The sequence below is a fragment of the Lissotriton helveticus genome, chromosome 4_1 (genome assembly GCF_964261635.1).
Source record: "Lissotriton helveticus chromosome 4_1, aLisHel1.1, whole genome shotgun sequence".
Classification (NCBI taxonomy): domain Eukaryota; kingdom Metazoa; phylum Chordata; class Amphibia; order Caudata; family Salamandridae; genus Lissotriton; species Lissotriton helveticus.
In genome coordinates this window covers 1,960,810,139-1,960,832,666 of record NC_136063.1, presented here as the reverse complement: position 1 = coordinate 1,960,832,666, position 22,528 = coordinate 1,960,810,139, and positions in this window count along the sequence as shown.

Below are 22,528 nucleotides of genomic sequence, written 5' to 3'. Positions count from 1 at the left end.
ATTTGTAGCGTGGGATCCAGTGTATGACAGTGAAAGCCAGAAATGTAATGTGCAACCTCACCAGTATACAACATTCCAAGCCACTTCACTCTGACACTCCACTCTATGACATGTCACTCCACTCTATGACATACCTCTCCACCCTTTGCCACTCTGCTCTACACCCCTCCACCCTAAGCAACTCCATGACACACCACTGTCTGCACGCCACTCCCCTCTAGTCTATGTCATGCCATCCACTCTATGACTCTCCACTCCACTCTATGACACTCCATGAGACACCACTTAATGATGCTTCACTCTACTCCATGACATGTCACTCCGCCCTACGCTACTCCACTCTTCTTTCTTCCTCTCTAACTCTCTCTAACTCTGACACTGTATGACATGCTACTCCACTGTACTCTGTGACAAGCTGCTCCACTCTACAACACTCCATGCCACTCTAAGACACTCTAGGACATGCCACTCTACTCTATGACACACCACTCTACTCTACACCACTCCACTTTGCAACACTCTACTCTAGGACAGGTTACTCCACTCTACAACTTCCAATCCACTCCACTCCACTCCACTGTTTGACACTCCATGCCACATCACTGTACGCCATGCCATTTTACTCTACAACATGCCATTCCCCTCTATACCACTCCACTCTATACCCCACCACTATAAGAATCTCTTTGATATGCCACTGTTCGACACAGCACTCCATTCTATGACATGACACGCCACTCCACTCCACTCTACTTCACTCTACTCTACGACACGCCACTCAACTCTATGACATGCCATTCCGCTCAGCAACACTCCACTGTACAACACGCAATTCAACCCTATAACATGCCACTCCACTCTACAGCTCACTACTCCACTCTACAACATGTCACTCCACTCTATGCCCCTTCACTCTAAGACACTCTATGACACATCACTGTTTGACACACCATTATACTTTATTCTATGTGATGTCACTCCACTATATGCCTTTCCTCTATACACACCTCTACTCCAGTCTATGCCCCTACACTCTACTCCACTCTATGACATGCCTACCTGCTCTTCGCCACTCCACTTTAAGATGCTCTATGACACACCACTGTGTGACATGCCCTCTACTCTATGGGACTCCACTCTAGGCCACTTCTCTCTACAACACTCTACTGCACTCTATGCCCCTCCACTCCACTCTATGACATGCTTCTACACTCTCTGACACTCCACTCTAAGACATGCCACTCCACTCCACTCTTTGATAGTCCATTCCATTTTACAACACCCCATGCCACTCCATTCTATGACAGATGCTCCAATCAGCGCTATGACATATCACTCCTCTCTACAACATGCTTCGCCAGTCTATGATATGCCAATACACTCTATGCCATGCCATGCCATGCCACTCCACTCTATGCCACTCCATTTTATGCCCATCCTCTTTAAGATACTATAAAACTTGCAACTCCAGTCTCCTCTGCAATACACCGCTCAACTCTACACCATTCCACTCTACTCTACAGCACACCATGCCACTCCACTCTACATCACTCCACGCAATGTCATTCCACTCTATACCAAAACATTCTACACCACAACACTTTATGACACCACACTCTATGACCCTTCACTCTTTGACAGTTTACCCTGCTCACTCTACTCTACTACACTCTACTACACTCTGTAACTGTCTATGCCCCACCACTCTAAGGCACTCTACTGAACCTTATATCCCTCCTCTCTACAATGATCTACTCCACTCTATGCCACTCTACAGCACTCTACTCCATTCTATGTCACTGTATGCCACTCTTCTCCACTCTTTGACAATCTACGCAATTCACTCTATGCCACTCCATGCCACTTTACTGCACTCTATTGTATTAGTCACTACTCCACTACTCAACTCAATGCCACTTCACTCTATGACAGTGTATGCCTATCCACTCTACCACACTCTACCACAGTCTACTTCACTCTACGACACTCCACTCTACAACACTTTCCTCCACTGTACTCTATGATATGCCACTCAATGACACTCCATTCTACTCCACTCCGTGCTGCATTGCTCTACAACACTCTACTCCATTCAATGCCACTTCACTCTATGACAATCCAATTGGCAACACTCCACTCTATGGCACTCCACCCTATGACTCTCCACTCTATGCCACTCAATGACAAGCAACTACACTCTGCAACTCACAACTCCACTTCATGGCATGCCACTCCACTCTACTCTACAACATGCTACTCCACTGTATCCAACTCCACTTTGCAACACTCTAATCCACTCTTGCCCCTCCACTCTATGACATGCTTTCTCACTCTGTGGCACCCCACCCCACTCTATGACATGCCCCCCTCCCTGTGCCATTCCACTCTATGCACATCTACTTTAAGACACTCTAGGACATGCCACTCTATGATAATACACTCAACTCTACTCTACAATATGCCACTCCACTCTACAACCTTTGCACCACTCTTGTCCCTCCACTCTATGACATGCTTCCCCACTCTATGACATTCCACTCCACTCTACGACACACAACTCAACTCTAGGACACGCCACTCCACTCTACCATAATTTGTCATTGACACTCCATGCCAATCCTCTTTATGACAGAGCACTCCACTCTGACACTCCAAACAATGCTGCAACATGCCACTCCACTCTACAACATGCCATTCCACTCTATTCCCATCCACTTTAATACACTCTATGACATGTTACTTTTGGATACGCCACTCCACTCTATTCAACAAAATGCCACTTCCCTCTATGCCCCTCCACTCTACTCTATGACATGCCACTAGACTGAAAGCCACTCCAAACTATGCCACTCCACTGAACGCCACAAAACTCCGTTCCACAACACTCTATGACACCATACTTTACGAAACTACGATCTATGCCCCTCCACTCTTCTCCACTCAATGTCACTTTACTACACTCTACTCCAGTCTATGCCATTCGATGACACTCTCTTCCACTCTACTCTATGACATGACACTCCACTTTACAAAACTCTACTCCACTCTATGCCACTCCTCTCTGCAACACTCTATTCCACCCGATGCCACTCTGTGACACTCTACTCGATGACACACTGCTCAGTGACATTCCACTCTACGACACTCTGCTTGACAACACTCCACTCTATAGGCCTCCTCTCCATTCTATGCAACTCCACTCTACAGCACTCTGCTCAACTCTAAATAAAATCAGATATCACTGTAGTAATCTGTTTTTAACTTACCATCTACTATGAAGTGACCATAGGACACATGTTTAACTTATCTTACACTTCCCAGTTATCTCTAGATGAATTACAATTTTGAATTTCTGATACCTGAAGAAAATATGATTAATAATGGTAAAAGCTCTTTCTCTTTTGAGATATTGGGTTAGTTCTGAAAATAACTCTTATTTTTTTTTCTAGAACTTTTTGTTTTACAAGGTCAATATGACTAAGCATGGGCGGATTTTGCGAATTGGCAATCCGCGAACTTGCGTATTTACGGATTGGCAATCCGCAGAATCCGAGAACTCTCGCAAATTTGCGGATTTGTTTTTTTTGTGTTCGCAAGGGTTTCTGCCAGTTCGCGAGGGTTGTGTACCAGTTCGCAATTGCGAACTTACTTGTCGGCTCGCAACGGCCGCGACTATGTTGTTTCTACGTCTGGTTCATCATCACAGGTTCACAGCACCCTCTGTTTCACCACTGCCACCCTCTGGTACACCCATGCCACCCTCTGGTACATCACTGCCACCCTCTAGTTGGTTTATCACTGTAGATTATGGGGGTGAAAAAAGCGAGCACACATGCCCTGCTTCAACTGACATGAATTAATTTGGGGTTGATTAATGTGTCACTGAGTTTAAACTTCCAGTCTGGCTGGCACCTGCTTCCTTATCTGTAATTTGCTTTCTGTTGCAGTGCAACTTTTTTTCACAGGACCTTTGTGGCCTACTTGTAGCTATTCTCTGAGCCTGCTGTGAGGGTCAGAGCAGGGTCATAAAATAGTTGCAAGTAAGCAACTGAACTCTAAAGGGGCCCTACAGGGAATGGTTACTAATGATAAGATTGAACTTTTGCACCTGCTGAGTGCTTTCAGTTTTGTCTGTAATTGCTTTCTGTTGCAGTGTAATTTTTTTAACAGGACCTTTGTTGTATACTTGTAGCTATTCTCTGAGCCTGCTGTGAGGGTCAGCGCAGGGTCATAGAATAGTTGCAAGTAGGCAAATGAACTCTGAAGGGGCCCCTCAAGAAGCACTACAGGGAATGGTTACTAATGATAAGATTGAACTTTTGCACCTGCTGAGTGCTTTCAGTTTTGCAAAAATCCAAATATCCAGCAGCATCCACAAAAAAGTAATCCTTCCAGGTCAAGATCCAAATCAAAGTGACCAGCACATGAAGAAAGCACTGGGAGGAGCCTGCTGGACAGGAACAGGAAGTTGGAGACTGTGGGGCACTTCCTTCCTCCCACCCCCCCCCAAAAAAAATGGACTCCTTGCAAAGAAAAAGTGCAGGCAAATGTGAACCTGAGGAGTTATTCTGATAAAATCATAATTTTCAAGGTTTATGCTGCCTGCTGGTGGATTTCTTGTGCGAAATTGCAAATTTTGCAATCTCGCAATTGCGAGATTGTCGCTGCCCGCCGCATCTACGTGTTCGCAAGTGTTTACTCCCGCGAAATTGTATAGTATTCTAGTTGGCAAGTGCGACCTAGCAAAAAATCCGCTTCGCACGGATTTTACGAATTTTCGGCAAGTTCGCGAGAGTTCGCGGATTGCGAATTTGCCGAAAATCTGCAAAATCCGCGAGCGGAACGGATTTTACGCCCATGCTTAAATATGACCAACCAACAAAAACAAGGCTTAAAAGGACAACAAAGGATAAAAAACTATAGATCTCGGGGAGGACACTGACACTGTTGAGCCATGACAAGCTCACAATGGTCATCTCCTGCTCTCCCGCAACAATGACAGTATGACATAGGAGATTGTATGTCGCAGTACTGCCATACTGCTCTATAATGGCTCTATTCTGCCTTAAAAAATGTAATGGCACTGCGGTACCCGGAGCAGATACTGAGGGAGAGACAAATGCACCAGGTGGTTGTGGAGATGCTATTGGGGCAGAAGAAGTAGAAGGTGAAGGTGATACTGGAGGGACATATGCAGTCGCTGGTGGTGGAGGTGTTGATGATGCCAAGGAAGTTCAAGGTGTTGAGGTAGTCAAAGAAATGGCTGCTGCAGATCTTCCTTTTCGGCCACTTCTATCTCTTTCATGCCTTCTTTCTTCAAACACTAACCTGGAGGAATGAATTGCCTGCAGATACTCTCTAATTCCCATGGTATCAAGTGAGTACTATTTCAAAGTTCCGGCGGAAATAACATTTTTGGCTGGGTTACAGGTGACCAGTTTGGAGTTTACTGTTTTAACTCCAGATGGCAATGAGAGAAAAAAAACACACAATTGAATCCTTCACTTTCTCCACTCCATCTCTTATTCCGTCTCTTACAGCAGAACATCATCTTCTTGTTGCTCGGATAAGAATTTAACTTCAAAAAAATGAAAAGACAAGCGGCGGTTGGCAAAACAGGAACAAGTTTTTTTTAATTAAATGCAATGGCTGGGAGAGTATTGCCAGAGTAGCGTCAGAAGAAAGTCTCTCTTTGTACAGAAGTTTTTCCTGACAATTTATACAGTTTGTGAGGTACAATAAAGTAATTCCATATTTCTAGAACAGCATCCTAGTCATAAAAAACAAATACAACCATCTGATAAGGGGAAACAGGTGGTGCTCGACCTATGGGAGAAATAATGTGATCCAGTGTGTATGTGTCCAGATGTCCAGCATGGGGAGCACGTGATCACTATGTGTGGTGTGTATGCTGCGTCCTGATTGGCTGAGTGTTCCTAACTTTATGTGGCATCCATCTTTGGGGTACTTTGAAAATAGGTGCCTTTGGCCAAACGTGTTTTATTGATGCTACTTTCCTCTGACCTGTTTGTGGTGTAACTTCCTGTCTGTGGGATCAATCAGTGTTTTCCTAGGTGCACATTTGTCTTTGGGCTAAGTGTAACCCCACCTGTGACCTGTCAAGAAATAGTCTTGGGTTTGGGTTGTAGGGCCTGTCTTACCACGTATCTGTGACTAGGGGTTGATAGGGAAGTCACCTTGGATGAAACTGACAGTAATTATTAGAGTTTTCTGAAATGTGTATAATTAACATGGAGGTCATTGATATCATTTGTACTGACATCCTCTGTATCCTCCAGTTGTCATAGCATACATTGATATTATCTTTACTTAGATTGATATTGTTATGCATGCATAGAATATGGCATTCATTTACATTCTTTCAACTTGTATTGACATTGCTATGCATGCATAGATTATGCCATACATTGACATTCTTTCTACCAGTATCAACATTATTATGCAAGTTTGCTTTTACATTGCATTTGGTGGTATTGCTGTGGTCGGGCTGCTTATAGCATGGTGTGTAATGATATTGTATTCACGAATGTCAATATTCTTCTGGAGACATTGTACTTCTCCAAACATTACATGGTGGCTTCTGTATAAAAGATTTTTCCTCTTGGAATTAGCCCAACCTTTAACTTTGAAGAATCATTTAGAATAGCTGTTTCCTACAATTTACATAGTTCAATGCCAATAAAAGGCTGTTTTACAAAAACAAAAGTACAGATGTTGTATCTCAATACTATTGCGGTACTCGTATAGTTCAAAAACACAACATACAGTTACAATACCAACACATATGCCATTGCAAAACATAGGTAACATTAAAAAAAATACTTCTTTGGTATGCATATCATTTTTAAAATTTATGGACATGCCGCAGTACTTTCGAGGAAGCTCAAGTGAAAGCAATATGATCACACAGATGATGCTGATATTTATTACTAACATTGACCTACCTAAAAGTACCGGGGTACCTAAAAACAATCAATATCGGTCGGTCAAGAGGTCTTTATTCGATTTACATCACAAAAGACAAATACATATACATAAAAATAGCATTTTGCATATAAGATAATAAATACGTTACAATTTAAAACCATGATAAGAAAGTATTAAATTTATAGACAATGATGGGCGAAAAGACCCCATGCTACATAAGAACATCTTACTTTAAAAACAGTACAATAAAAAGTTCATTTGCCAAGGTTATGGGTTCGGATTGACCATGCCCAACTCACAAATTTTGCTACACCAATAGCAATGGAAGGGGAGGTATCAATATCAATCAATATCATAATAAACAACATTATATGATGAGAATCCCATTAAAAAATGTTTTCATGAAACATACAAATTCACTGAAAAAAAGGTTTAAGTATAACTAATTAGGAAAACGTAATTTATTATTCCTATACATAGCCAAATTAAACTACACCAACCTTAGAAATTCAAAAGTATAGGTATACGTTTAAGTTATGATTTACACCCCACTCAAAACCTAATATAATTTGAGCACCTCCATACACAGTGTTGTGTACTCACTAGCCAATAAATCAATCAATCACTCAATCAAGGATTTATAGAGTGCACTACATACCCGTGAGGGTCTCAAGGCGCTGGGCAGGGTGTCTGCAGCTAGCGGTCGAAGAGCCAGGTCTTGAGTAGTCTCCTGAAGGTCTGTGGGTCGTCTGTCTGCCGTAGGTGTAGAGGGAGGGCATTCCAGGTCTTGGCGGCTAGGTGGAAGAAGGATCTTCCCCCGGAGGAAGTTCTATGGATGCGTGGGACGGTGGCCAGTGAGAGGTCGGCTGAGCAAAGTTCTCTGTTGGGTACGTAGAATGACAGTCGGCTGTTGAGGTATTCAGGGCCTGTGTTGTGGAGTGCTTTGTGTGTGTGGGTCAGGAGTTTGAAGGTGATTCTTTTGTTGACGGGGAGCCAGTGCAGGTCTCTCAGGTGGGGGGTGATGTGGTCTTGGCGAGGGACGTCGAGGACCAGTCGTGCCAAGGCGTTCTGGATTCTTTGCAGTCTGCTGATGAGCTTGGCCGGGGCTCCAGCGTAGAGGGCGTTGCCGTAGTCAAGTCTGCTGCTGATGAGGGCGTGCGTGACGGTTTTCCGTGTGCCTGTAGGGATCCATCTGAAGATCTTTCGGAGTATGCAGAGGGTGTAGAAGCAGGTTGAGGAGACTGCGTTGATTTGGTTGGCCATGGTGAGTTTCGAGTCGAGGAAGACTCCCAGGACTACGTGGTTGGTCGGTGTTGGGGCGGCGCCCAGGGAGGTGGGCCACCAGGAGTCGTCCTGGCCGGAGCGGTTGGGTCCGAGGAGGAGGATCTCTGTCTTGTCCGTGTTCAGTTTGAGCCGGCTGTCTTCCATCCAGTTGGCAAGGGGCCTCACACCCCGGTGGAGGTTGCCTTTGGCGGTGAAGGGGTTTTTGGTGAGGGAAAGGATCAGCTGGGTGTCGTCGGCATACGAGATCAAGTTGAGGTCGTGGAGTCTGGCGATGCGTGCGAGTGGAGCCATGTAGATGTTGAGACACACTAAATGAACTATAACTCATGCCTTCCCCATGCACTGATTATACCATTTCATATTACATCTCTTATACCATGTTAAATCATAACATTCATCACAACATTCATCACATCTCAAATAACATAATTTGTGAGAGCACTGTGCATGGTAGCAGGCCAAGATATAGTTCATTTAGTATGGCTAGGAAGTTCACTGCACTGTTAACGGAGGTGCATGAGGTATAGTACATTTTGGGTGGAGTTTAAATCATAACAAAGTTACTGCTATAACTTTTGAATTTCTAAGGTTTTCGTAGTTTAAGTTTGTCTACAATATTCGTGACCTCAATGTTCAATGGGTATTTCACATTCTGGCCATCAAAGAAATATGGCTCCTGGGTTGTGGATAGAGCCAGCCGCTTTACACAGAACCATAATAGCCTGTGGAGATTAGAGAGAAGAGTCAATGAGGATGGTAGCACTAATTCATCATGATTCCCTCTACTTCAAGATGATTGAGGACCCTCCTTACACCTTCCTTGAGTTTATTTTAACGAAGTATATCACCTCCTCTACCTCTTTCATGATATGTGAGGTCATCCATCACCGGCCTAAAAATGGCCACCCATCTACTAATCGAACTTCATACATTTTGGCCAACATTTTTAATGCTTTCAAATGTTGTTATGATCTTGGGTGATATGAGTACCTGGGATGAAAATCTCTTAGAAACCTTCAGCCAAATCTTAAGCAGAGATATCACGAGCCCATAGCCTTGACCTATTACTTTCCACGTTCTCAGCTAACTTCCTAATCAAATTCTTCAAAGACATCCTGCCAGTCAATGGTTGCAAATCAAAACTTAACATCAGTCTGTTACCTTTATGCCATACCCTCAACAACACATATTCAGAAGACTTCAATCAGATGCTGTCATCTCAAGCCCTCCATCCAATCACTCAAATACACCCTGTCACCTAACGTCAATAGATTCAATAGCATGTGATTCCTTGGGCCCTTCTCCATAATCATAAAGAGTGGTCACATATTTTAGCACAACTGTTATACAAACAGCCTCTGCCAAATGAAAATGCTTGGTAGAGACTTAGAAAGTTGTTAGATCAAAACCAAACTCCCATCTTATTTCTTAGAGTGTTGTGTATTTACCAGAGCAAAAACAACAAGTGATGGACTGAATGTGGATCAATGTCACACACTCCCCCAGTCAAAAGATCTGGGCCCAAATCCATCGTTTTTTTGCACTCCACACCACCCTGGGTTAGACAATGGCGATATGCAAATCAGCTCTGACCCTGTTGCCCCATGGGAACAGTCCAGTCCGAACTACAAAAGCCATGTCCTTCCCAGAACGGAATCAAGCATCCGAGGACCGGACCGGTTTCGAGGTAACACCTCTCTTCAGCCCGGCTAGCTTGACTCCAAGTGGTGTGGAGTGCCTGGGACCCACGTCTGGGCATCCCCAGCGCACTTAGGGCGGCAATTGCAAAAACAACAAGTGATGGACTGAATGTGGATCAATGTCACACACTCCCCCAGTCAAAAGATCTGGGCCCAAATCCATCGTTTTTTTGCACTCCACACCACCCTGGGTTAGACAATGGCGATATGCAAATCAGCTCTGACCCTGTTGCCCCATGGGAACAGTCCAGTCCGAACTACAAAAGCCATGTCCTTCCCAGAACGGAATCAAGCATCCGAGGACCGGACCGGTTTCGAGGTAACACCTCTCTTCAGCCCGGCTAGCTTGACTCCAAGTGGTGTGGAGTGCCTGGGACCCACGTCTGGCCATCCCCAGCGCACTTAGGGCGGCAATTGCAAAAACAACAAGTGATGGACTGAATGTGGATCAATGTCACACACTCCCCCAGTCAAAAGATCTGGGCCCAAATCCATCGTTTTTTTGCACTCCACACCACCCTGGGTTAGACAATGGCGATATGCAAATCAGTTCTGACCCTGTTGCCCCATGGGAACAGTCCAGTCCGAACTACAAAAGCCATGTCCTTCCCAGAACGGAATCAAGCATCCGAGGACCGGACCGGTTTCGTGGTAACACCTCTCTTCAGCCCGGCTAGCTTGACTCCAAGTGGTGTGGAGTGCCTGGGACCCACGTCTGGGCATCCCCAGCGCACTTAGGGCGGCAATTGCAAAAACAACAAGTGATGGACTGAATGTGGATCAATGTCACACACTCCCCCAGTCAAAAGATCTGGGCCCAAATCCATCGTTTTTTTTGCACTCCACACCACCCTGGGTTAGACAATTCCGTTCTGGGAAGGACATGGCTTTTGTAGTTCGGACTGGACTTTTCCCATGGGGCAACAGGGTCAGAGCTGATTTGCATATCGCCATTGTCTAACCCAGGGTGGTGTGGAGTGCAAAAAAACGATGGATTTGGGCCCAGATCTTTTGACTGGGGGAGTGTGTGACATTGATCCACATTCAGTCCATCACTTGTTGTTTTTGCAATTGCCGCCCTAAGTGCGCTGGGGATGCCCAGACGTGGGTCCCAGGCACTCCACACCACTTGGAGTCAAGCTAGCCGGGCTGAAGAGAGGTGTTACCTCGAAACCGGTCCGGTCCTCGGATGCTTGATTCCGTTCTGGGAAGGACATGGCTTTTGTAGTTCGGACTGGACTGTTCCCATGGGGCAACAGGGTCAGAGCTGATTTGCATATCGCCATTGTCTAACCCAGGGTGGTGTGGAGTGCAAAAAAACGATGGATTTGGGCCCAGATCTTTTGACTGGGGGAGTGTGTGACATTGATCCACATTCAGTCCATCACTTGTTGTTTTTGCAATTGCCGCCCTAAGTGCGCTGGGGATGCCCAGACGTGGGTCCCAGGCACTCCACACCACTTGGAGTCAAGCTAGCCGGGCTGAAGAGAGGTGTTACCTCGAAACCGGTCCGGTCCTCGGATGCTTGATTCCGTTCTGGGAAGGACATGGCTTTTGTAGTTCGGACTGGACTGTTCCCATGGGCCAACAGGGTCAGAGCTGATTTGCATATCGCCATTGTCTAACCCAGGGTGGTGTGGAGTGCAAAAAAAACGATGGATTTGGCCCAGATCTTTTGACTGGGGGAGTGTGTGACATTGATCCACATTCAGTCCATCACTTGTTGTTTTTGCAATTGCCGCCCTAAGTGCGCTGGGGATGCCCAGACGTGGGTCCCAGGCACTCCACACCACTTGGAGTCAAGCTAGCCGGGCTGAAGAGAGGTGTTACCTCGAAACCGGTCCGGTCCTCGGATGCTTGATTCCGTTCTGGGAAGGACATGGCTTTTGTAGTTCGGACTGGACTGTTCCCATGGGGCAACAGGGTCAGAGCTGATTTGCATATCGCCATTGTCTAACCCAGGGTGGTGTGGAGTGCAAAAAAACGATGGATTTGGGCCCAGATCTTTTGACTGGGGGAGTGTGTGACATTGATCCACATTCAGTCCATCACTTGTTGTTTTTGCAATTGCCGCCCTAAGTTGCGCTGGGGATGCCCAGACGTGGGTCCCAGGCACTCCACACCACTTGGAGTCAAGCTAGCCGGGCTGAAGAGAGGTGTTACCTCGAAACCGGTCCGGTCCTCGGATGCTTGATTCCGTTCTGGGAAGGACATGGCTTTTGTAGTTCGGACTGGACTGTTCCCATGGGGCAACAGGGTCAGAGCTGATTTGCATATCGCCATTGTCTAACCCAGGGTGGTGTGGAGTGCAAAAAAACGATGGATTTGGGCCCAGATCTTTTGACTGGGGGAGTGTGTGACATTGATCCACATTCAGTCCATCACTTGTTGTTTCTGCAATTGCCGCCCTAAGTGCGCTGGGGATGCCCAGACGTGGGTCCCAGGCACTCGACACCACTTGGAGTCAAGCTAGCCGGGCTGAAGAGAGGTGTTACCTCGAAACCGGTCCGGTCCTCGGATGCTTGATTCCGTTCTGGGAAGGACATGGCTTTTGTAGTTCGGACTGGACTTTTCCCATGGGGCAACAGGGTCAGAGCTGATTTGCATATCGCCATTGTCTAACCCAGGGTGGTGTGGAGTGCAAAAAAACGATGGATTTGGGCCCAGATCTTTTGACTGGGAGAGTGTGTGACATTGATCCACATTCAGTCCATTACTTGTTGTTTTTGCAATTGCCGCCCTAAGTGCGCTGGGGATGCCCAGACGTGGGTCCCAGGCACTCCACACCACTTGGAGTCAAGCTAGCCGGGCTGAAGAGAGGTGTTACCTCGAAACCGGTCCGGTCCTCGGATGCTTGATTCCGTTCTGGGAAGGACATGGCTTTTGTAGTTCGGACTGGACTGTTCCCATGGGGCAACAGGGTCAGAGCTGATTTGCATATCGCCATTGTCTAACCCAGGGTGGTGTGGAGTGCAAAAAAATGATGGATTTGGGCCCAGATCTTTTGACTGGGGGAGTGTGTGACATTGATCCACATTCAGTCCATCACTTGTTGTTTTTGCAATTGCCGCCCTAAGTGCGCTGGGGATGCCCAGACGTGGGTCCCAGGCACTCCACACCACTTGGAGTCAAGCTAGCCGGGCTGAAGAGAGGTGTTACCTCGAAACCGGTCCGGTCCTCGGATGCTTGATTCCGTTCTGGGAAGGACATGGCTTTTGTAGTTCGGACTGGACTGTTCCCATGGGGCAACAGGGTCAGAGCTGATTTGCATATCGCCATTGTCTAACCCAGGGTGGTGTGGAGTGCAAAAAAACGATGGATTTGGGCCCAGATCTTTTGACTGAGGGAGTGTGTGACATTGATCCACATTCAGTCCATCACTTGTTGTTTTTGCAATTGCCGCCCTAAGTGCGCTGGGGATGCCCAGACGTGGGTCCCAGGCACTCCACACCACTTGGAGTCAAGCTAGCCGGGCTGAAGAGAGGTGTTACCTCGAAACCGGTCCGGTCCTCGGATGCTTGATTCCGTTCTGGGAAGGACATGGCTTTTGTAGTTCGGACTGGACTGTTCCCATGGGGCAACAGGGTCAGAGCTGATTTGCATATCGCCATTGTCTAACCCAGGGTGGTGTGGAGTGCAAAAAAACGATGGATTTGGGCCCAGATCTTTTGACTGGGGGAGTGTGTGACATTGATCCACATTCAGTCCATCACTTGTTGTTTTTGCAATTGCCGCCCTAAGTGCGCTGGGGATGCCCAGACGTGGGTCCCAGGCACTCCACACCACTTGGAGTCAAGCTAGCCGGGCTGAAGAGAGGTGTTACCTCGAAACCGGTCCGGTCCTCGGATGCTTGATTCCGTTCTGGGAAGGACATGGCTTTTGTAGTTCGGACTGGACTGTTCCCATGGGGCAACAGGGTCAGAGCTGATTTGCATATCGCCATTGTCTAACCCAGGGTGGTGTGGAGTGCAAAAAAACGATGGATTTGGGCCCAGATCTTTTGACTGGGGGAGTGTGTGACATTGATCCACATTCAGTCCATCACTTGTTGTTTTTGCAATTGCCGCCCTAAGTGCGCTGGGGATGCCCAGACGTGGGTCCCAGGCACTCCACACCACTTGGAGTCAAGCTAGCCGGGCTGAAGAGAGGTGTTACCTCGAAACCGGTCCGGTCCTCGGATGCTTGATTCCGTTCTGGGAAGGACATGGCTTTTGTAGTTCAGACTGGACTGTTCCCATGGGGCAACAGGGTCAGAGCTGATCTGCATATCGCCATTGTCTAACCCAGGGTGGTGTGGAGTGCAAAAAAAAAATAAAAAAAAACGATGGATTTGGGCCCAGATCTTTTGACTGGGGGAGTGTGTGACATTGATCCACATTCAGTCCATCACTTGTTGTTTGTGTATTTACCAGAGAGCATATCGCTGATAGAAAATAAATTATGCTAGCTGTCCTGTATCACAGTTTCTTATTCCACCAATTAAATTTTCCGAATCTTAAAGGTGGTGGTCTTAATTAGCACTCCAAAATGCTCACTTCCATGCAAAAACTCTGTAGTAAACTCTTGTCATTCTTAATTAGCTAAATTAACTTCCTTAAGGCTCCAATCACTGATTCCATTGAGAGATCCCCAGCCCATGAACCTCAATTTCATATAGAGCTATTATTAGTTCCTGAATCATTATATCTTTTTTACCATCTAGTGATTTTACTTAGTAGGAGTTGGTTACACCCAAAGTTGAAGTATGGAAACTATTGAACTCCTTCAAGAAGTCCTCGTGGAACATAACCAGTGCCAAAATTATCAAACTGGGCCTACCTGCATTTGTACAAATAATGACCAACCTTGTAAACAACTCTGTTAGAAATTAAGTTTCCGGTTGCAGATGTATCCGCCCAGTCTAAGTAGGAATCACAATCCGAGACAGGGAAATTCACAACACGCCATAATTTATCCCGTGCTCACCCTCTGGTAGCTTGGCAAAGAGCAGTCAGGCTTAACTCATGATGCATTGCGTAAAGCATGTGTGTAACACTTTATACAACAACTCAGTAAAAATACCACAAAAAGAATCCACAACAGGTTAGAAAAATATGTTATGATTTTATAAAACGACCAGAATGACAAAATTCCAATGGGTAGAAGTCGAAATATACATTTTTAAAGAATAAATGTCAAAATGGTGCTTAGAAGCAAAAGGGCTTAATTAGGAGATCTGCTTGCGCTAGACAAGGGCAAAGACAAAGGTTCAGGCTGAGTGTGATGGAGTGAGGACCAGATACAGGGAGCTACTTGGGCCCACGAAACCAAAGTACCTTGATCTGGGGTGCATTGTCATCAACGAGGCTCAACCCAACTACATTGAAGCATTGGTTCCCTGGGCGATGCACCAGGTCTTCTCCCCGCAATGACGAGTATGCGCTAGGTTTGACTCACACAAATGCAAAGATGTGCTGGTTCTGATGAGGATGCATGGGTTCAGGATGAAGAAGAAACTAAGACCTCACTTTCAAGGGTCCAGGACTGGGGTGGTACCACTTGGAAGGGCAGTCTCACAGCTTGCTGACTCCAGATGCAGGTGATTCAAATCTTTTATATCCCTGAGCCTTGGGAACAGAAGGCAAGCCAGCAAGCCCTTGGAGCCACCCTGGGTTCAAGTGAGAAGGGCCCAGTCCTTCTCACTCAGCAGGAAAACAGTAGGCAACAGGGCAGCTCAGCAAGGTAAGAGCACAGCAATTCAGAGATCAGAAAAGCAGCAGTCCAGTAGAGGAGCAGCCATTTCAGCAGCACAGCAGCACCTCTTCTTGGCACTGTAGTAGTCACAGGCCTAGAAGAATGTTGATTTGGTAGTGCCAGAGGTCCAATACTTCTACCCATTGGTACCTTTAAAGTGGGATAGACTTTAAAGAAAGATTTTAATTGCACCGAGAATCGCCCTTTCTCCCTTCGCTCATGACACAATCCTTTGTGTGGGGACAGTACTCAGCCATTTTAATTGTGTCAGCTCTTTCCTCCCATTCTGCTCAGGATGGCCCATCTGCATGCAGATCTGGTTGATCATTTACAGGGCTACTATGGTGGGTGGTACAATAAGGAGTGCAAGCCCAATAGTAGCATTACATTTACAGGCCCTGGGGCTATGGGAGACCACATTACTAGGGAAATATAAATAAACTAAATATGGCAATCGGGTGTACATCGATGTTACCATATTTTAGGGAGTGAGCACAAGAACTTTAGCACTGTTTAGTAGTGGTAAAGTGTACAGAGTTCTAAGTCCAGCATAAACAAAATTCAGAAAAATAGGGGGTGAAGGTAAAAGGTTTGGGGTAAGCCCACCCTAAGGCTGTCAGGTCTGACAGAAACTAGGTTATATGGTATTTCAGATATCCAGTTGTTTAGGGCTTCCTTGCACTCCTCCTAGAATCCAAATGATGATGAGAACTTGCTGGCCCTTGTCCTTCCTGGCCAACCCTGTGACCTGAAAAACTCTAATCCGAAACCCCACATTCACATCTTTTGACTCCATGGATGACTGGCAACCGGTTGAGATGCCAAATATTTAAATCATCAGTCTTGACAGTATTTTTAAATACCTTGACCATCCTTTTAGGACAGGTGAACGTGGACCACTATCTACATTTTTTGGGAGCTCCAATATGTACCCACTGCCACAGGAATGACACTTAAAGCACACTTGGCATCATAAGACAACTTCCCTTTCTCCAGACACTTTGGGGTCGATTCCGATCCGGTAAAAAGCGCTCCGAATTGCAGTTCGGAGCGTTTTTCCCCGTACAAATAGCACCCGTAGGCGTCCCCGTACGATTCAGCAAGTACGATCACAAATAAATGCGTGGCTCCGTACGACTCGTACAAAACACCGTACAAATCGAAAATCCGTACGATTTGCAGTCGGCTGACGCACCACGCAGCGTCCGTACGTAAATAGACCGCGCCTTCCGACCCAGGAAGTACGATCCGTGTCGAACACACACCGTACGGCTCTTTTGCTACGAGAGCTCTAAACTACCGTAAACCCACACTCCGTCAAACCCGGCACCCGGTACACGACAAGCAAGACATGAACGCCATCGTCCGTGTCATCCCTATCCTGTACGCCCACCACCTCGTATATAGAAACCGACGACGGCGCAGAAGGTGAGTACAACGAACACCAACATACCTGTACGTGTTGCCATACGAGCACATCTCCATTGCACGACTGTCATGTCTGGGTACGTTGCACCACACAATCCCGCACAACACCAGTGTCATACGGAGACGTACCGCACCTACGTCATCGACTTCGGGGTACGGAACGTCACCGCACAACACCAGTGTAATACGGAGACGTCCCGCACCTACGTCATCGACCACGGGGTACGGAACGTCACCGCACATCACTAGTGTAATACGGAGAGGTACCGCACCTACGTCATCGACTTCGGGGTACGGTACGTCACCGGACTCCACCAGTGTTATACGTGCCGCATGTACGTCATCCAGCTCGGGGTACGGTACGTCACCGCACAACACCAGTGTCATACGGAGACGTACCGCACCTACGTCATCGACTTCGGGGTACGGTACGTCACCGCACTCCACCAGTGTTATACGTGCCGCATGTACGTCATCCAGCTCGGGGTACGGTACGTCACCGCACAACACCAGTGTCATACGGAGACGTACCGCACCTACGTCATCGACTTCGGGGTACGGTACGTCACCGCACTCCACCAGTGTTATACGTGCCGCATGTACGTCATCCAGCTCGGGGTACGGTACGTCACCGCACTCCACCAGTGTTATACGTGCTGCATGTACGTCATCGAGCTCGATGTACGTCATCCAGCTCACCGCACAACACCAGTGCAATAGACGTGTGGGACATACGTCTGCTAAGTAATTGTATGTGTAAGTATGAGAGTGTGTGTCTGAGACACCCCCCCCTGGCCACCTGTGCCCAGCATCAGAGTGCCCAGCATCAGAGTGCCCACCACTGGCCAGCATCAGAGTGCCCAGCATCAGAGTGCCCAGCATCAGAGTGCCCACCACTGCCCAGCATCAGAGTGCCCAGCATCAGAGTGCCCAGCATCAGAGTGCCCACCACTGCCCAGCATCAGAGTCCCCACCACTGCCCAGCATCAGAGTGCCCAGCATCAGAGTGCCCACCACTGCCCAGCATCAGAGTGCCCAGCATCAGAGTCCCCACCACTGCCCAGCATCAGAGTGCCCAGCATCAGAGTGCCCACCACTGCCCAGCATCAGAGTGCCCAGCATCAGAGTGCCCACCACTGCCCAGCATCAGAGTGCCCAGCATCAGAGTGCCCACCACTGCCCAGCATCAGAGTGCCCACCACTGCCCAGCATCAGAGTGCCCACCACTGCCCAGCATCAGAGTGCCCAGCATCAGAGTGCCCACCACTGCCCAGCATCAGAGTGCCCAGCATCAGAGTGCCCACCACTGCCCAGCATCAGAGTGCCCAGCATCAGAGTGCCCAGCATCAGAGTGCCCACCACTGCCCAGCATCAGAGTGCCCACCACTGCCCAGCATCAGAGTGCCCAGCATCAGAGTCCCCACCACTGCCCAGCATCAGAGTGCCCAGCATCAGAGTGCCCAGCATCAGAGTGCCCACCACTGCCCAGCATCAGAGTGCCCAGCATCAGAGTGCCCACCACTGCCCAGCATCAGAGTGCCCAGCATCAGAGTGCCCACCACTGCCCAGCATCAGAGTGCCCAGCATCAGAGTGCCCACCACTGCCCAGCATCAGAGTGCCCAGCATCAGAGTGCCCACCACTGCCCAGCATCAGAGTGCCCAGCATCAGAGTGCCCACCACTGCCCAGCATCAGAGTGCCCAGCACTGCCCAGCATCAGAGTGCCCAGCATCGGAGTGCCCACCACTGCCCAGCATCAGAGTGCCCAGCATCAGAGTGCCCAGCATCAGAGTGCCCACCACTGCCCAGCATCAGAGTGCCCAGCATCAGAGTGCCCAGCATCAGAGTGCCCACCACTGCCCAGCATCAGAGTGCCCAGCATCAGAGTGCCCAGCATCAGAGTGCCCACCACTGCCCAGCATCAGAGTGCCCACCACTGCCCAGCATCAGAGTGCCCAGCATCAGAGTCCCCACCACTGCCCAGCATCAGAGTGCCCAGCATCAGAGTGCCCAGCATCAGAGTGCCCACCACTGCCCAGCATCAGAGTGCCCAGCATCAGAGTGCCCACCACTGCCCAGCATCAGAGTGCCCAGCATCAGAGTGCCCACCACTGCCCAGCATCAGAGTGCCCAGCATCAGAGTGCCCACCACTGCCCAGCATCAGAGTGCCCAGCATCAGAGTGCCCACGACTGCCCAGCATCAGAGTGCCCAGCATCAGAGTGCCCACCACTGCCCAGCATCAGAGTGCCCAGCACTGCCCAGCATCAGAGTGCCCAGCATCAGAGTGCCCACCACTGCCCAGCATCAGAGTGCCCAGCATCAGAGTGCCCAGCATCAGAGTGCCCACCACTGCCCAGCATCAGAGTGCCCAGCATCAGAGTGCCCAGCATCAGAGTGCCCACCACTGCCCAGCATCAGAGTCCCCACCACTGCCCAGCATCAGAGTGCCCAGCATCAGAGTGCCCACCACTGCCCAGCATCAGAGTGCCCAGCATCAGAGTGCCCAGCATCAGAGTGCCCACCACTGCCCAGCATCAGAGTGCCCAGCATCAGAGTGCCCACCACTGCCCAGCTCGTACATCATAAACATACCATTGTCAACCTCATTACCCTCAGGAGATAGACACATTTTAGTAGACCTAAATGTGAACATCACACCAGCTCCCAGGCACCCAGCAGTCACAGACATCATCACACAAACTACAAATCTGAAAAGAAAAAATCAGCTTTATTCAGCGGAATCACAAAAGAAAAGCAAATGAGAGTCCTCGCTCATTAAAGGGCAATGGCCAGTCCAATAGAGTCTCAGCAATAGCTTGTGCCTCCATGGGTGTCATCTCACCCAAACATGCCTGCACATGGCGTTTAATCAGCTGTGCTGACTATGGGGGCACCATCTGTGGAATCCTCCGGCACCGCATGGACAGGAGAGGGAAGGACAGGTGGAGTGGGTGCAGGTGTAGTGGATTCATCCACACTGGTTGGGGCATTGCCGAAAGTAGATTCAAAAACCTGGCTGCACACCTCAGCCAGGGCGGAAAAACTACCACCAGAACCCGGGGACACATTGGGGGTGGAGGTACAGGGCTGTGAGTCAGTCCTACTGGGTGTGTGGATGTGTGTGTGAGGTGTCTCCCCTCTCCCTGTGGGTGTGCCTACTTGCCCTTGAGACTGTGTGCGTGGAGCTTTGAGCTTCTTATGCTGTGTGTGTGCGCTGGGTGTGTCTGACCTGTGGCGTGTGCGTGTATGCTGTGTAGGTATGTGAGAGGCAGAGGTGGATGGCTCGGAAGGATGGGGGGGGGACAGATGCTGCTGGGTGTACATAGCTGCCGTCAGCGTTGATTCAATGGCAGCCACACTCCGACGCAGATCAGACATGGCTGATGACATGCCCTCCATGAACGACACCACCTGTGTAATCAGTTGTGTATGTCCATGGAGGACAGACAGCATGGATGCCTGACCTACTGCAATCTGCCGGAGTAGGTCCACTGTCTCAGCACTGAGGGCAGCAGGGGACACAGGGGCAGGGGCTGCGGTGCCGGGAACAAAGGAGACACGGGGGCTAGCACGGACCCTAGGCACACCAAGGAGTGGGAGGTTGGAGATGGGACTGGAGGAGGGGAGGGCAGCCAAAGATGTATGAGTGACCATTGCTGCATATTCCCCCCCCTCCTGAGAGTCTGTCTCGGATTCGTCGGCATGGTACGATGTGTCAGTCACATGTCGTGCGGCCTGTAGACTCTCCTCCCACTCTGTGCCACTGCCTCCCTCTGACACCTCCCAGCAGGTGGCACTGTCGGTGTGTCCCTCCGCCTGGTCCGCGCCTCTGTCTCCTCCAGATTCAGATGATGATGCTGTGAGCAAGGAGAAGAATTAAAACATATCAGTCACCTGTACACATCAGACATATCAGCTGCAAATCATATGGCCTCTTTCGTCAACATGGCATGCATCATGAGTCACATGACACATAACTCTTCATAATGACAATTCTACTTGTGGAGAAATGTCAGAGACACACAGCTCAATGTAAGGTAGGAGACAAGGTATAGGCAAGGAAAATACTTGTATGAGAGACACAATCATGATCCACTGCCTGACAACAGGATAGCTGATGATGCATAACAGTTCATTACCCAACCCTGCCACCCAAATCAAGACCTGGTCATGTTTGATTAGCTTTGACTCTGTGCCACATTAGAAAAGTCCTGGGCAAACTGCCATGTGATGCCGTCCTGGGACCTGAAACAAGTCTTCCATCACCTCACACTGCCATCACCGCTTTGTACATCCAAAGTCACATTGTGTGGCAAACCATCAATACCATGTACAAAGAACATGCCACAGATGGAGAGAATATGCACACACGCACTGCCCAGTGTGAGTATGCAGAAGTCCAAAATATAGCACATGTACATTGTGCACCTGCAGCTAACACAAGATAATTAGAAAGTGTACCATGGACAAAGGCCACTGAGGCTGACTTGTGCACAAAACACTTGTTGAGACTCAAGAACAGTGCCACAATATGAAGAAGGGCAGACATAGTGCACATGTGGTGCTACATTTAAGGTACGAACAGGTGTGACATACCCCCCTACAACATGAAGATGTGCAAAGGAAGATGCAACTTGAGACACTGCACCATAGGAGTACATGTCAAAAACAAGCATTAGCCAAAGCAAACCTCTACTGTGGAGTAGGGCAAGGCATGTAAAGAAGCAGCTGCTGACAGAGGGACAATCGAATTCCAATGCATGAACTGCCTGTCTGACTACACCACTCAAACTATGGGAGTGTGACCATGCCGTAGAGCTCTTCAGGTACCATTTCTCACACACATGACTACAAACAGACATGTACCTACCCCCTTCGTGCTGCTGTCCCTCCTGCAACTGCCTATGGAGGTCTGGGAACACCACTTCCAGGACCCGGAGCATGTTGGGGGTGAGTTGCCGGCTGCCGCCATGCCGGCGTGGAGCTTCCAGCTTCAGCTGGACTCGGGCGATGCGGCGGCTCCAGCACCGGATGTCCTGCCACCTCTTCTTTATGTTTCGAAGCCTCCTGCGAGGCCCCCCCTCTCTCCGGACAGCCCTGGCGATGTCCACCCAGATTTCACCCTTCTCATAGGCAGATACCTGTCACAAATGTAAAGTTACAGAACATCAGTATACCTGGTGCATGTTCCCAAGACACCCATATGTCCACAAAATACATGATGACAATAGGGCAACGTATGGCACACACATTAGCATCATTGTCCAGGAGTATGTGGCCTGTGTGCTAACAAAACTGCTTAGCATTACATTGTAAATCTACAGATTACATGAGGGCTGTAAAACACTCTTTGAGCATGACACTCACTGAACAAGACATGCTATATCTGGGTGCAATGCAGCACGTGACATGCTGTCACACACCACACTACAA